Below are 15,147 nucleotides of genomic sequence, written 5' to 3'. Positions count from 1 at the left end.
ATCATTGGCATGCAAAGCATGTGCTGTACACACTGAGCTATGGACCGATTTTCGGTTTACAAAGCTTCTGACATGAATGCTTGAAAGCGACTCTTACCACAGGCCATCAGGTGAGTGCACTATGCATTTCAGAGCTATAATTCTAAGAGTGATTTAACAATCAATCCCTCTTCCTAGAAAACTCGGGGAATTGTAGCTCTGTGAGGGGAATAGGAGTCTCCTAACAATTCTCAGCACCCCTAATAATCTACAGCTCCCACGATTCTTTAAAGTGACATTTATACTACTTTAAATATATAATTCAGATGGGGGCAAAATCTGATCCAGTGTAAGAACTACATTAGACTTGTACTTATTCATTTTCCCCACATGCATCATATTTACATGTTTGGACCAGTTTCCCTCTTCCAAAAATTCAGTCCATGCATACCTTACCCGGTGTCTTGATTGTGGGTTCAAGCAAACCACTCATGAGGGCCAGTAACACTTTTTGTCTAGATATTCATTCACAGCTTGCCAGACCCATAGTTCAGGCTGCCCTTTAACACACCATGCATAAGGGCAAACAGGTTGGTAAAGTTGTTGTTGTTATTATCTGCAAGGCTGATCTTCCACCTAGTTTGCCAGGAAGCACAACCTAGGGGAGGGGACATTTTTAATGGAAAATCAAACAAAAACAGGGCTTAAATGGATGGTGTTTATGGAAACTCACTCTGACAAATTATGAGAATCCTTTTCAGGTAGCTGGCCTTCAGGGATCCAGTTCTTAATGTAAGCCTGCTTAGTGAAGTTAATGCTATGCCAGTCAAGGCCATGAATCGCTCACAAGACTTAGATTGGGGTCAGTAGTTCACTGTAGTTCTGCCAATAGTTCTAGATATAATCCCGGGGTGACCCCCCAGGAGAATTGCTAGACTTAGAGATATTGTAGACTTATCAGGGGAGGCCCTGAGTTGCTCTTACTCCTAACTGTCTAGGACAATTTAATTTGTGGTGCCGCTCCTCTTAAGTTGGTAGTTGAAAGATATCCCTCTGGTGTTTCAAAGGGATTTGATGTGTCACTCTTCAACTTTCAAGCTTGTCTTCCATCCTGTGGTTGGTACACAGAAAGCCTTCAGCCAAAAAAAGAAAAAAATGGCTTAGACCCAACAGTATTACAGGAGGACAGCCACTTACCAGCCTTGACCTGTTCTTTACACAGTGCATGTATACGTGTAATTTTATTTTTATTTATTTATTTATTTACATAATTTCTAAATCTGTGTTCATTAAAAGAGTTCTTGGGGCAGTTTTACACATCAGGGCAATTAAAGCCACAAGTTACATAATAAACATTAAAAATTTTTAAAAAACAAAATTTTGTTCCATTTTTAAAGATCCAATCAACTGAATAAAACCACAGCAGAAATCCTAAATTGCAGAAAGCTGAGGGTTATTGTTTTGGCCTAAAAGCCTGATTTCAAAGGTGCATCTTCACTCCATAGCTGAAGCTCAATGATGAAGGAGCTAACTATATTTCTAAGAGGAAAGAATTCCGCAGATGAGGTGCCACAACCGAAAAGGCTCTTCTCAGAGCATCACCACTCCATGTACTATGCTCATTGGCAGCATTGCATAGAAGGTCTCTTTATCTTGAAACATGGGCTGATAGGTAATGAGAAAGGCACTCCTTCAAGTAACCGGGACCCAAACTATTGAGAGTTTTGTCAGTTTACAACAAAACCTTGAACTAGGCCTAGTAGCACATTGGCAGCCAATACAGGTCACATAGGACTATTATATGGTGGTCCTGAATAGAAAGACTGCTCACAACTGTGGCTCCTTCATTTGGCACTAGCTGCAGCTTCTGGATCGTCATAATTAGTCCCACATAGAGCACAATACAGTAATCTAAATGCAAGGCCCCAGAAGCCACCTGGCAGCGCCTCTGCTTGCTAAGCTATATCCAAGGCTGGTGCCAGGCATGACTGGGTCCTTGGGCACCAGCCTGTCCCAGACTTGAGGTGCCGTAGCACAACCACCCCCCCATACAGGTGGCTCAGAACTATTAAGCCTGCCTGCACACCCTACCTACCTCTCCCATCCCTGTGAATGACATGCACGTGCCTGCCATCAACCAAGATGGTGGTGGAGGTGTCAGCCCCTTAGGGAAGCCCCCGGCTGCCATCTTGTTAATGTTAGGCATGCGTGCACTGTGCACAGGTCATTTACATGGGCAGGAGGGCCGTGCGTATATGCTTATTAAAACCTTCACTGACTATATTGGGGGAATGTGTGCCTGGGAAGTCCCTCTCTGTGATCTGCGGCAGGGTCAGGAGCCGACACTGCCGTGGATCATGGAATGGGAGTGCTACCCTCACACTCTAAGGAGGGGCCTTTTAGGGGCCTCTCTGGGCTGTAAGAGTCCTTGGCCAGGGCCCAACGTGGGCACCCTCTGGCACTGGCCCAGGCTACATCCCATGCACAGGAGTACATGAGGGTTCCTGATTCCAATGAAGTCTCTGCCATGTTCCCAGTGAGCCATGCCTTCAGTTCAGCATGCATACTGGATAAGAACTTTTACATGAGGCTGTTCTTATGCGGAGAGATTTGAGTTTATGTAAATACTCTCACTGTTTTCCAAACACTTTAGTGAATGTGGAAAAAAGCAATGATATTCTGTATTATTTAAAGAGAATCCATTCTATTGCAAAAAAAAATATTGTTGAACATGTTTCACATTCATAGAGTGGATGACTATTTTTGGCAGCCCACTGAAACAATATCAAGAGTAGCTCTCACACTTAGCAGAATGCCATTGCTGCTGTACGCTTTAAAATATTGCAGTAAAAACCTACTCTTTCCTTAAACCCGGTCTTCGCAAAATAGCGCCCTCAAGATGTTTTGAGTTGCAACTCCCACCAGCCCCAACAAGTATGGCCAATGGTTAGGGATAGTGTAGTGTGGTGTAGTGGTTAAGAGTGTCGGACTGGGGTTTGGAAGACCAGGGTTCAAATCCCCAATTGGTCCAAAGCTCACTGGGTGACTTTGGGCCAGACACTGTCTCTTAGCCTAACCTACCTCACAGAGTTGTTGTAAGGATAAAATCAAGAGGGGGAGAACCATGTCTGTATGGCACCTTCAGCTCTTTGCAGGAAAGGTTGGATATAAATGTAATAATAATAATAATAATAGTTGTAAGTTCCAAATTATCAGGGGGGGGCATAGGTTTAGGGAGCCTGCCTTAGCCTTGTGCCATCCACTCCTGGCCTCTGTGCTTTCTCTATGCCACTGTTCTTCAGCCTTGGGTCCCCAGATGTTGTCGGACTACAACTCCCATCATCTCCAGACAGCATGGTCAATGGTCAGGGATGGTGGGAGTTGCGGTCCATCAATATCTGTAGAACCAAGATTGAAGAACAGTGCTCTATGCTTACTTACGGCCAGTTCCAATGATTTTTTTTTTAAGTGCATTTATTTATTACAGTTGTATCCCATTTTTCTTCCATGGAGCTCAAGGTACAAGTTGTCAGGCATCTACCTTCAAACCAGGTCCTGGTTTCTCTCAACCCTGTATATTGCAGTATAGCTTGGGGCAGGAACCTGTGGACCTCCAGATGTTGCTGGACTCCAACCCCCATCAGCCCCGGACAGCATACTTTGCTTACAGGAGCCTTGGCACACTGCAAAGTGCAGTGAAACCCCAGCCAGCCACCATCTTGATTTGCCCAGAGGCACTCAATACATTTATGCAAATATGTGCCATGGGCCTGTACCCCAAGTCCTTTTAAGTACCTAGCAACAATCCTGGGGGTTCATTTGCTACATCTAATTCTGTCATTTCCGATTACTGCTTTTTTTTTTTGGCCCACAAAAGCACTGAGGCACATCACAACTTCCTTCTCTAGTTTAATGTGAATGGATTCCTGTAAACAAAGATTCTATGACCAGGCCAATTTTCTTTGGAAAAGTTGGGCTGATTTCCCTCCCTACCTCCCATTTCCCCCTCACCATGCTTGAAGAGCACAGGCTTGACCTCCTCACCTCTGAGCTTGTCTGCAAGAAATTCAGTGAGGTCACTGAACCTACGTGACAAAAATATCTGCAGATTGTCTGTCTGGAAGAACTGCTGGAGGAGAGGAAGGGGGATCATTAACATATTTCATTTCTTCCCTAATACCATTTCATAGGAAGCCAGCAGCCTGTCTTGCACAGCATCTTGATGATGGCATGAAACTATTTTTGGATATTCATTGCTAGCTGAGCTCTGGGCTAGATCAGCTGGTGTGTCCCTTAACTAAGGTGCAGAAGCTCCATGTGTGGGCTGGTGTGCTTTGTGGAAACAAAATACACTTTGTTGGGGACCTGCTGCTGTTGCTCAGAGCTGGAACATATTTGGGTTATATATCTTTCATGCATGCCTTCTGTGTACCCTTTTAAGGGGGCTTTGGGTGGGATTTGGTGTGTGAGTTTACCACTTGATAATGCAGTTGCCAAAACAAAACAAAAGGCAGTTATCTTTAGGATGCATCAACAAAACATTTGGTATGATCCAGCTAAAGTTAAGCAGTTTGAAGTGCTTGTAAGAGTTAATAATGATGATAATAATAATTGATGATTGACAAATTGTCTTAATAGGTGGCTAAAAAAATCTTTCATCAATCCATAGCTCTAGTTTTCCTTCCTATTTTGTAATCCTGCAAGTGCAGCCTCTATATTTAAAGCTAGCTCAATTAATGTATCTATATCTGTGTGGGTGTATATACACCTTATTCTTCTTCCAAGAATAAGTACCCAGCACAAATTGGAAGGACCTTTTCTTGATTGCTTCTATCAAGAATTACTGTGCAAATGCTTCCCTGTGCATATCCCATGCCAAAAACAAAGCTCTTGATTTTTCTTTTACAGAGATGTGCACACAAACGTAAATTTCCCAAAACATTTAATTTGCTGTAGAGCACCTCTCTTTGTTAGGTATATCTGTGCTTCCTTACCAAGTGAACCATATTAAAGGGCCCACTAAACCTTTTGATGCACAGTTCACGCCAGATTCTTTATGGGGGGCATGGAAAGCTAGGCAGGGAGTGGGCCAACTTTGGGGGCAGCTACTCTCCTGCCAAAGGGACTTATCCAGCAGTTGAACAAAACCAGCCTTGCTGCATGAGGGTCTGAAAGAGCTAATTTCCTACTTACCGTTTCTCATATTGAGAGACCACCTTGACTGTAAGCCCTGCAAGACCCTCTCCCTGCTTGCTAGCCTCTTTCCATCTGGCCTGGAATGGAGGGCCCTTGACTGACTGGAACTATAAAAGGTATCACTTCCCACAGTGAGTGGCTCAGGGGTTACGTGCCCTGCCACCTGTGCAGCCGTGGGCAAGCTGCATAGTCTCAAGGAGCCCAGTTGCCCCCAGCTGGCAGTTGCGGACAAGGAAGGGGCTGGCTTGCGCATCTGTGGCAAGCTGAGCAGGCCCTAGCCAGCTGGGGAGGACTAGCCTCAGAGGGAGGCAATGGTCAACCCCTTCTGAATACCGCTTACCATGAAATCCCTATTCATAGGGTTGCCATACGTCGGGATCGCCTTGAAGGCAATCCATTTCCATTTCACCTGAAGATGCCAGAGACCACCTTGACTGTGGGGTGTTGCTTAGGGGCTTCTGTTTGGGTAAAATTCTGCTGGTCAGTTTTTTGTTTTGCTGTTATTGGGATTACGCTCCTGTATTTTATTGTTGCATCTTATTAGGAATTATAAGCGTGTGTCAATTTATTGTACATTTCTTAAGATGTTTTTGTTAACTTATTGACTATTTGAATTTATTTTCTAACAGTGAATTGTGTAACATTTTTCATGTTGTGAGCTGCCTTGAGCATAGATTGCTATGGAAAGGCAGCATACAAATAAACAGTGATTATGGCGATGATGATGATATTGACAAACTGGCTTGCTGAAGATCATTGGAGCCCAGATTTCCCTTTGACTTATGCCAGTGCAATATGCCACCAAGTGCTATTGATGGTTCCTCGATGGTCTCCAACCTTAACTTATTTGTTTTATTATTTCATTTATATCCTACCCTTCCTCTCAGCATGAGCCCAGGGCGGCAAACAAAAGAACTAAAAACACTTTAAGACATCATAAAAACAGACTTTAAAATGCATTAAAACAAAACATCTTTAAAAACATTTTTTTTAAAAGCGTTGAAAGCATCTTTAAAAAAAGGTTAAAAACATATTGGTTTTTTTAAAAAAAGATTTAAAAACATATTAAAAAGCAATTCCAACACAGACACAGGCTGGGATAAGGTCTCAACTTAAAAGGCTTGTTGAAAGAGGAAGGTCTTCAATAGGTGCCAAAAAGATAACAGAAATGGCGCCTGTCTAATATTTAACTTCTGTGAGTGCCACTTCCTTTATGACTATCCTGACCAAACTTTGTATGTGACTCAACCTAGATGCCAACCCTTAGTTCTGTATTTCCTAAATTTCAGCCTTGCATATTGATCCTGTCCCTCCTTTCCTGGGATGTATGTACACTACTTTTGCTGCTGTACATGGATGGATATCTCTGCCTAAATTTGTGTTATATAAATGTCCCAACTCCCATTCTTCCAGACAGTGCTTGACCACCACTTGTCCAGTTCATGTCCCTGAGTGCTACGAGGTGCTTATCTGCCCCTTGCACTTCATGGTGTATATGCAACAAACATAGCCGTTGGCCTTGGTTTCTTACATCTTGTTCTGATTGTACAATAGAATGCTGTACACTGTCATTTGGCAGATAAGCTGTACATTGTCATTTGGAAGCATTTCTGCAACCATTACAGGCAAAGACTTTATAGAGAATAGCCATATACCCTGTTTTCAGGTTAATGCTTTATGCTATGGAATATTATGTGAGTGGACAGCATATACATGCAATAAATAAATAAATAAAGTGCTGAACTGCTTCTAAAATAATTGATTTTTCCTATATTTTGTTAATTTTATTATGCCTACTGTTTTTAAAGTCTGTACTGCTATTTTGAATGAATATTTTGTATCATTTTATGTAAACTGCTTAGGTTTTTTTTAATTAAACGGTTTATAAATTTTGCTAAATAAAAACAAATTTATTATTATATTATATTATATTATATTATATTATATTATATTATATTATATTATATTATATTATATTATATTATATTATATTATATTATATTATATCCTGCCCTTCCTCTCAGCAGGAGCCCAGGGCGACAAACAAAAGCACTAAAACATTAAAACACCATAAAAACAAACTTTAAAACATTAAAACAAAACATCTTCAAAAACGTTACTTAAAAAAGCTTTCAAAACATCTTCTAAGATTAAAAACATTTTTAAAAAAGGTTTAAGAACATATTAAAAAGCAATTCCAAAACAGACAGAGACTGGGATAGGTCTCAACTTAAAAGGCTTGTTGAAAGAGGAAAGTCTTCAAAGGGTGCCAAAAAGATAACAGGGATGGTGCCTGTCTAATATTTAAGGGGAGGGAATTCCACAGGGTAGGTGCCGCCACACTAAAGGTCCGTTTCCTATGTTGTGCAGAACGGACCTCCTGATAAGATGGTATCTGCAGGAGGCCCTCACCTGCAGAGTGCAGTGATCGGCTGGGTATATTATATTATATATTATATTATATTCTGGTCTTCCTCCCAAAGGACCCCAGTACAATTCAGGTTGTCCATAATGGAAAGTGGATATGATCTGTTGGCCATTAGTTCTGAATTAACTTATAGTGTGGAAATAGTTTTTGTGTTGTTGTAATATTTGCTATTTGTTATTTTTTCTATTATGGTTGTATTATTTTGCTTGAAATTGTTTTGTAATTGTTTGCTTTTGTTGCAAGCTATTTCAGTTATTGTGTTCTTGCTTCCTTTTTGTAAGTCGCTTTGAGTTCTATTGTTGAAAAAAGCGATTAATAAATACTAGTAATAAATAATAAATAATAAATAACTTGACTGCCAAGGAACCGGTTACTTATTTATTTATTTCAGGGCAGCAAACAAAAGCGCTAAAAACACTTTAAAACGGTTAAACTGGGAAATCTTGCCCATTGTAGTTGATCTTCTCACTAAGGAACCCCTGATACACTTCTGAGGTAATCACAGGGTTCCCCTTCTGTACTATAATAACTGATATATAGAACTGGGATTGGTTGGTTGAAGTATTCATTGATAGGCAAGAACATAAGAAGAGCCTGCTGGGTCAGGACAATGGCTCATCTAGTCCAGCATCCTGTTCTCACAGTGGCCAACCAGTTGCCTATGAGAAGCTTACAAGCAGGACCTGAACGCAAGAGTGCTTTTCCTTCCTGCAGTTTCTAGCAACTGGAGGAGGCAGAGAATAGCCATTGTGGCTGCTAGCCATTGATAACTCTTGTTCCTTGGGCAGTTAGATAGACATGGGATTGGTTGGTTCAAGTATTCTTTGGTAGGTAACTATTGTTCTCCGGGCAATATTGGCAGGTAGCACAAAATGGGGTGTTTGAGCCAACAGAGGTATCTAGGAAGCCTGGTGTGGGACAATGGGAATCTCAGGGTAAAATGGCAAACCTAGCTGAAAGTATGTTGCCACTGACTTTCCAATACAAAGCTCAGAGGATGGAGATTTGAGTGTTTATAACATTATTTATTCAGGGAAAAGCCAGAACAGGGCCAAATGTGTGTGTACGTGTGTGTGTTGGAGGAGGAGGTGATGCAGGAGGAGTTTGCTTTTGTTATGGGGCTTGATCCACATTACACAGCATCATGTGTTGGGAGCTGCAGCCAGTTGCAGCTCCCTGGTACTTGTCTACCTGGTGCTTGCTTGCCTGAGTGTTTTGAGATGCTTATCTCCCCTTCACACATTCCTGGTGTATCTGCAGCAAGCACATTGGTCTTGATGCTTCTGAAGTCTGGACATAGGCCAGGAGCTTTGTAAAATGCAAGACTCTGGCTCAAATCAAATGCTTCTGATCTTACAAAGATGTGTGTCCTGGCCTCTTTCTGGGTGTTTGAAAAATAAGAATTGGAATGAAGGAATGTAACATTGGAAGGCACTGAAGAATGAGAGCAGAGACATAGGAAGTGGCTGTCGCTGAGTCAGATCATTACTCCATCAAATGCCCTGTCAGTTGATGCCCTCCTTTAGATCCTGCCCACGCCCCTGGTTTCTGATAGCAGGCAGGTGGTGACCGGGAAGAGGGTCTTCTTAGTTGTGGCACCCCACTTATGAAAGGAATTCCTCAGGAAAGCTTGCCAGCACTATGTTTGGCCTCATTGCCGCACTAGAAAAGACATTTTTAAATTCCCAGACATTCAGATCAGTATGAGCTGATCTGAGCTGTAATTGTATCAATTTTGCTGAATTTTCCTGCGCTGTGATTTTTTTTTTTTGTTCTTCAACTTCCTTGTTTGAAGTTATTTTTATAGATTTATTGTATTATTTTAATGCACTGGAAGTTCTACTGAAGGGCAACTAAAGGGAGGGGGGAGGAAATCAGTGGAATAACATAGTACTTTCTGCTCATTCGGTAAAGACTCTCCAAGGTCTCAAGCAGAGACCTTTTCTAGCTGTTCTACCTGACATCTTTTTGACTGCAGGTGCTGGAGAGTAAACCACGGACCTCCGGATGCAAAAGCATGTGGTTTAATAATGTGCTATGGCCTTGTTGGTTTTACTTAGGTGAACACCTCTTTGTCTGTCTAGCTACTACTGGCAAAGCACCAAATACAGAGACAATAACCATTTAAAATGAAATTTCTTTGGAAGATTTTAACCATAGGTGTAAAATTTCACATCCATTTCTGTTCTTGTTGTTGTTATATGCCTTCAAGTTGATTACAACTTATGGTAACCCTGTGCATCTTTTTTCGATATATTCATAGGGTTTTCATGGTAAGAGATATTCAGATGTGGTTTACCATTGCCTTTCTCTAAGCCTACGGCACCCAGTATTCCCAGATGGTCTCCCATCTAAGTATTAACCAGGCCTGACCCTGCTTAGCTTCTAAGGTCAGACGAGATCGGGCGTGTTCAGGGTAGTATGGCCGTAGGCTTCTGTTCTTAGGTATGGCAAAATATTTTCAAATGTTTTATTAAACAGTAAATATCAGAGAGGTGGAAATATTTTCTGTGGGAACTCTGTTTTTCTTAAATGAAGGCTGTTTTTAACTTCAAAGCCCACAATAATACATTACCCTGAAGGTCACAGTTAGAAACATGTCAATATATGTATTCATAGTCAATCAGTTTCAGTTAAATCAATGCGAACTGTGATGGGAAAAAAAGTTGTGATTGATCTGAAGGAGGAACCAATATTGTTCAAACTATTAATTCTTGCTGGACCTATCATAAAAATCCCAGTCTGGATTCTGTGTTTTATGATCATGTCAAATTAAAAAAATGAACAACAAATCCGTTCTTTCTGTGAGATGCTCTAGATCTTCACACATCTTGGCAATAAAAGGTATTTCATAACACTGTTGACTGCCACTGTGTAAATGAACAATTGAAGGGTGTTCTGTCAGATGAAGCATAAAAGCCATTAGCAATACACTTTTATTTGAATAGAGCAACATTAATTTTTAAAAGGGCATTAGCTGGGACCTCTGCAGAACGTGAGTGGAGAAAGAAAACATGACAATACAAATAAACCTTTTTGGAGAAAGTTTGTAGTAACTTTGTCCATGCATATATATATACACAAAGTTTGGACTGGCTTGTTTTTGAAGAATGTAAAACACTTATCACAGGGTGGCAGAGGATGGAATTAGGGTGCAAGTAATATAGTGCCAATAACACTTCAGCTATCCGCAGCTGCAGAAGTGAAGGTATTCTGTTGATGATGAAAAATTTGGAGCAGGGACCACCGAGATACTGGTACAGGGAGTACTGATGTATTTCATCTTTTTCAAAAGTAAATTTGTAGCCCTACTAGAAAGAAAGTTATGAAGCAAAATGTGCAGGTATCCTTCTAAGCGATTTCTGTAAGATGTTTTAGTCCTGCCTTTCGGTGTTTTTGTTCAATGAGTGAAGTCAGAATTGTGATTGATGAGTTTTTTGGACACCAGGCAATAGGAATCCCTGGAGTCCTAAAGAACCCTGGTTTTCTCCTTCCCTACAGCGTGCAGTCCAACTCACCTTTCCTCCAGGCAAGGTGGAGTTGGATGCTGCAGACCCCTGACTGTGCTGGCAGGCTCCTGGTGCTGGCAGCCTCCACCAGCAGCAGCCATCTGCCACAGCTGAGCTACAGCACCGCTAGAAGCCTGCCGGAGCCACCAAGCATCTGCCAGTGACAGCCAGCCTGGTGGATGAAGGGCTAGTGAAAACCCTGAAAATGGGGTGTTCCGGGGGCATGGTGGGGTGGAGTCGCAGGGAGGGGACTTGTGTGAGATTCTCCTCACATTCTGAGCCCTCCCCCAGGTCCCAATCCACCCAGAATCTCTGCCGGCCACAAGGCCGGCGCAGTAAAAAACATTACCATGGAGGCCTACAGGGAGTGCCTACTCCCCAGGAGGCCTGTTTGTGGGATCTAGTGCTCCCCAGCCAGATCATGTGTGCGGCTCCCGGTGAAGCCAGTGTTCAGCTGGGCCAGCATTATTGATGATGATGATGATGATGTATATACTACTTCTTATTTCATTTGGAAGAAATACCAAGGCGGTTCACAAACAAATAAAAGCGAACAGCAAAATAACAAGCATAAAACCAATTATAAAAATACAGCTACTTGTAATTAAAATACATAGTAAAACAACTACATTAAAACATATTTAAAATATATAATAAACAAGCCCATTAAAACAGCATAGTTAACTAGGATGCATCTTTCCTGTGGTGGGTTTGTTTGAGATCAGATGCTCCTAGAAGTTATTTCTGCAAATACTACTGCAAAATCAGTGTGGGTGGATGATAAAGATCCCTCCCCAAAGGCGAACAGAAAACGTGAAAACTTTGCAAAAGGCTGTTGGGGAGAGTGGTGGGGATTGTGTCTTTTGTGTTCAGCTGTATGGATGCAGTTTTGGAATTTGGGTTTTAGGACCAGTTTCAGAGTTCCATTCCCTTACGTGTACAAGAATTGACATGTTTGTGTTAGGTCCAAACCCAACATGCAAGTCGCCCTGTCAACCCCAACTCGATTATTACACCCGGGAAGAGTGCGGAGTTGAGTGCAAATGAACCCACTATCAGAGATCAAGTAACACGAGACAAGAAAACCTTTGCAAAGGGGACCCAATACTTACAAGCCGAAGCAGGTCAGCATGGGAACCTCGTTTATTGGTGTCCAAGGGTTTATATAGGTTTACCCCAAAGTTTACAATATTGGGCTCACGTCATAAAATACAAAAGAAGCAATTGCTAACTGTTATAGCTTTGGGGCATATGTAAGGAGGTAAAGGGGTACAGGGGGAAGGACAAAAGTGGAAACATCAAGACTATCTCTCAGACTCTATGTCTGCATACTTTGCATGTCCTTGAGATAAGCACTATGCAGCAACAGACAAAGGCAACTATTGAGGGGAGGCCCAGCTGCAACCGGGCGCCCTTTAACTTGGAGACAGACATGATATTACTTCGCTTACATATCAAAGGGTTTTACAAGTCAAGGTTTGTGGGGCAGCGGAACAGCTCTTGACATTTCTATGCAAGGCACATTTGCAACAATAAGTAAGGTCATAAGCATAGATGTGATACAAGAAATGCATAGTAGGGAAGTTTCCAGCTTAAACCGGCTTTTATTATGCTAGCCACTGGAATGTAGGTAAGGGTCAGGTCACCAGGAAATAAACCGACATTTTATATCAAAAGTCAAATAAAGGCCACTTTGGTTCTATTTCCCAAAAGCCCAAGCTGGTTTAGGTAGGACAAGTGAACTATAGTTTCACAAACACTGGGGGTTTTAATTTAACCCCAACATTTGCTTATTCATTTAGGGATACTTATATCCCGCTTTATAGCCCCAAGAGACCTTTAAAAGTGTTCTGCAACAGATTCTCACACACACACAAAAAAACACATTCGAGGGTGGTATCAGGAACAGAAATAACAGGTTGTCCAACTGGCGCTAGAATTGCACAGGTGGAATTTCCTGCTCACATCTTTGGCCTTCCCTTGTGTTGGCCTTCAGCCTCTGTCTATTGTGCAGTAGAGCTTGATACTCTGGGTTGTGTGCAGTGCTAGTTCTACTCAGAGTAGACACATTGAAGTTAATGAACATGACTACTTTAGGGTTATTAATGTCAATAGGGCTACTCTGGTGAGGACTAGAAATGTAGGAAGCTGCCTTATACTGTGTCAGACCATTGGTCCCTGTAGCTCAGTACTGTCCACACTGACTGGCAGTGGCTCTCCAGAATTTCAGACAGGAAGATTCTCCCAGCCTTACCCGGAGATGCCAAAGCAGAGGCAGACTTTCAGCATGCAAAGCAGATGATCTGCCACAGAGCCACAGCCCTTCCCCACATTCCAAGCATTTTTCTATCACAACAAAGACTCGCATCTTGTTCCATTTCTTTTCACTTTTCTACTTGTGTTTTTATTATCGAAACCAACTTCCCAGGCTTAGGAACATCTTTTCTCCCATGCCCTTTCTCCTCTTGGCACATATATACAAAGTGTGTGTGTGTGTGTGTGTGTGTGGTGTGTGTGTGTGTGTGTTAAAAAAGAACAAGACGATATTTCTTATATGGAGCAATGCCCAGAACTGCCATTTAGAGATAACACATTTGAAAGAAAAATAAAAGAATTTGCAGGAAAAGAAGTTTAATTCCTTCATTAACAACAGGGCTGAGCAAACTTTCTGCCCAATAGCTCATCTTCCATTAAAAAACAAAATTCTGTCCTTGGTTGTCTACATCTTGGGAAGAAAATCCATTGCAAAACACCCAAGTATAAGTGACATGCTCTTTTTTTTTTAAAGGGCTGTGGCTCCTTAAAGAGAACATCAGCCACTTGTTCCTGCCATTTTTGAAGGACTAAGGATTGGCAAGGTTTAACTCGACTCCTTTCTCCTCCGGTGAGAAAACCATAGGAGGCAGCTAATTAGATTTTCTGCGCACCTGTTCAGTGCAAATTGTTGCAGAACCTCCAAAGGCATCTTACAAAGCCGCTGTCAGTTATGAGATCAGATTGCTACCTCAGTCCTGGGAGTGTAAAGCTCCACAGGAATCACTTGATACATTATGCAGAATGAGGCGGTAGAATTCTGGACTGTGTCACTAAAAACGGCAGGGGTGTGTATGTGCATGATATTTTTGAATGCTCACTTCTGTAAAATGCTGTGTGCAAGTAATAAACTAGCACATCAAGAAGAGGAATTTGTTCAACCCCCACAGGGGCTTCAGCCTTCAGGGAAGAGCTGCATCTACAGTGGTAGAGCACATGCTTTGCATGCAGGAAGTCCCAGATTCAGTCCCCAGCAACTCCATCTAGGGCTGGGAAAGACCTCTGTTTGAAACCATGGAGAGCCACTGCCATTCAGAGTAGGCAGTACTGAGCTAGATCGGCCAATGGTTTGACGGAGTAAGGCAGCTTCCTATGTTCTTTCCTACTCCTTGGTATAATATCCAGGAAGTGGTGGCCGGTTGCTTGGACAGCTCCTTGGAAGTTCAGACTAAAACCCGGGATGGATCCCACTGCCCCACTGACAGGGAGCCACTAGCCACCACTGCCAGGAGGAGCAAGATTCTTGGGGGAAGGCCTATAACTCAGTAGCAAAGTACGTGCTTCACGTACAAATGGTCCCAGGTTCAATATCCGACATCTCCAGGTACATGTGGAAAAAGATGCCTGCATGAAACTCAGGAGAGCCACTGCCAATCAGAGGAAACAACTCTGAGTTAGATGGACCAGTGCTCTGTCTCGATAAAAGGCGGCTTTCTGTGTTCACTGCTTGCAGGGTTGCAATGCAACCCTGTGTGTAAATGAAGGGGAACATTCAAAATCAGGACCCAAGTGATACTTGCCATTTGAATTGGCACAGCTGGCAAACCTGCCACCGGACCGCAAACTTGTGTGATGTGAAGAAAATATTTAATTGGGAAATAAGGCTTGTGAACTTTCACTTTTGTCCCAGACCCAACATGTAATATACAAGAAAAGGAACGCCTCCCTGATTTTGCCTAAATACCGTTCTGAACCCAGTTATAATACAGTCCTGTCAAATAT

General features: G+C 42.2%; 1 protein-coding gene and 1 pseudogene across 11 annotated transcripts in view; one reads left to right on the top strand and one right to left on the bottom strand.

Moving 5' to 3' along the window:
* Positions 1–15,147, top strand: part of SAMD12 (sterile alpha motif domain containing 12) — a 321,606-nt gene that overhangs the window by 144,349 nt on the left and 162,110 nt on the right. The gene's annotated exons all lie outside the window — the stretch shown is intronic.
* Positions 9,918–10,036, bottom strand: LOC133376013 (5S ribosomal RNA; annotated as a pseudogene).

This window comes from Rhineura floridana, chromosome 1 (genome assembly GCF_030035675.1).
Source record: "Rhineura floridana isolate rRhiFlo1 chromosome 1, rRhiFlo1.hap2, whole genome shotgun sequence".
Taxonomy (NCBI): domain Eukaryota; kingdom Metazoa; phylum Chordata; class Lepidosauria; order Squamata; family Rhineuridae; genus Rhineura; species Rhineura floridana.
Note: the sequence above shows the minus strand (reverse complement) of the source record. Positions and strands in the feature narration are given on the sequence as shown.